General features: G+C 38.7%; 1 non-coding gene across 1 annotated transcript; it reads left to right on the top strand.

The window, feature by feature from the left end:
* Positions 1 to 1,059: 1,059 nt before the first annotated feature.
* LOC120368392 (small nucleolar RNA U3) lies at positions 1,060 to 1,275 on the top strand. Its single transcript, XR_005582541.2, has one exon. It is a non-coding gene; the product is annotated as a small nucleolar RNA U3 (small nucleolar RNA).
* Positions 1,276 to 2,057: the final 782 nt, after the last annotated feature.

Raw genomic sequence — 2,057 nt, 5'->3', positions numbered from 1 at the left:
GGCTCTTTCTACACTTTGGCAATCTCTCTCTCCTTTCCCTTGTCCCTTTCAAACCGAGCGTTGGCATGTTTCCACCGCCACCTCTCTTGCTATCACACTCTCCATGGTTGGTTTCCCGAAACTCTTCTTTCACTAATCTCCCTAATTGCCTCATTTGCTTGTGCCATTTTTTCTCCTAGAACTGTGATGATCTATTCTCTCTTTAGATTCCTGAACTTTGTTTACCAAGTGTCGCATACATGTGACACAAATGTATACTTTTATATTCTTAGAATTGTAAAATAATAAATGCTTCATTTCAAAGTTTGAAACATGTTATTAAATTTACTTTGTGGTGCTGTTTTAATCAATGGATTCAACTGGGTGTTTCCAATAGATACAAAGGCAAATCCATAATCTCGACAAATTTAGTGTGGAATTCTTATTTTTAGGATGGTATACAGAAGTAAGTAAAAAATAATCTCCCTAAAATATTGGTTCCTAATTTCTGAAACCTGTAAATGTTACCTTACACGGAAAATGAGCATATGACAGATGTACCTTTCAGCAATAACTTACTTTAAGCATATATCCTGAGAATGACCCTGTATAACAGACACACCTGACAGCAATAACAACCTGATACCGTTGGACTGACCCTATGGTCTAAAAAGAATGTGTGTGTAGAGTCCAGAGCTAAGGAATCTGGAAGTGTCCAACCCAGAGATTCATTCCTTATCTACGAGGAACATCAGAATCCCCATTCCATAGAACACGGGCCATACAGCGGATTGAAGCCCTTTGTTTTGAGTGAAAAGTTTGTGAGGTATAGGCTGATACAAGAAAGGTGTTAAGTGAAAATGCCATATAAACCATATGTTTTTCACAACTGGTAGCTGTTCTTTTATCTAGCACACTGACACTGGATCACCCTGTATATAAGTACCTTCAATAAACCTTCTATCTCATTCACTGGCTCTAGATCTCTTCTTCAGCCCATCAAGCATGGTGTCATTCCTATTGATGTCAATAAGTGTCCAGCACAACAAAGGGTCTTTTCAGATGTAGTTAAGAATCTTGGAGACTAAACTTTCAGGGATCATTTCTATAGTTTGTAACTAGAGAAGTTTCTCTGAATGTGTAGAGCACCAGAAATCATGAGGAAAAGGCATAGAATTCTCTCCTGAGCATGAAGCCAGTTTTTAGCATTGCTTTGATGCAACTGCCTTCTGCCCTTGATGATCATTCTTCTCTCCTCCCTGGAGAGTAAGAGTAAGAGGATGCAGTCTGAGTGGTTTCCTGAGAAACAAACAAACAAACAAACAAGAATCTTGAGATGAGGAGGTTATCCCGACGGGCCCTTAATATGATCAACAGTGTCCTTGTAAGATGGAGGAAAGGGAAAATTTTGACTACAGACAGCAAAGGAGTTGGTGATATAACCTCAGAGGCAGAAATTGGAGGAGTGATGTGACCACAATCCAAGGAATACTGGCAGCCACTAGAAGCTGGGAGATGTGAGAAATGAGTTCTCCTCTGGAACCTCAGGAGAGAATGTGGCCCTGTGAGTACCATGTGCTCAACCCAGTGGCACTGATTTTGGACTTATGGCCCAGAACTGTGAGTGAATACATTTCTGTTGTTTTAAGTCATGAAGTTTGTGATGATTTGTTCTGGCAACCATAAGAAATGAATACACAGGCCATATCTATAACTCCGACATACTTAAGGCCTTGGGCTCAACACTCTTCATCCATAAAACGCACATACAAGTATATGCAAATGTCTCATTTCACTGTAAAACACCAGTCCCTGTCTCAGCTGTGGGCAAAGTGTGCTCATGCGATTTAAGAAAATGCACATGGATTTCTGCATAAGAAATTATATTTTATTTTCCCTGTCTCAGCTGTGGGCAAAGTGTGCTCATGCAATTTAAGAAGATGCACATGGATTTCTGCATAAGAAATTATATTTTATTTTTCAAAAAAATAAGATTACAAATACAAGTTCATTTCTACTACATAATACAATATAGAAGGTCATATAGACAATATACAATAAAGCCAAAAATAAAACCC

Source organism: Saimiri boliviensis, chromosome 9 (assembly GCF_048565385.1).
Source record: "Saimiri boliviensis isolate mSaiBol1 chromosome 9, mSaiBol1.pri, whole genome shotgun sequence".
Lineage (NCBI taxonomy): Eukaryota > Metazoa > Chordata > Mammalia > Primates > Cebidae > Saimiri > Saimiri boliviensis.
This window is presented reverse-complemented; position numbering and strand designations above follow the sequence as displayed.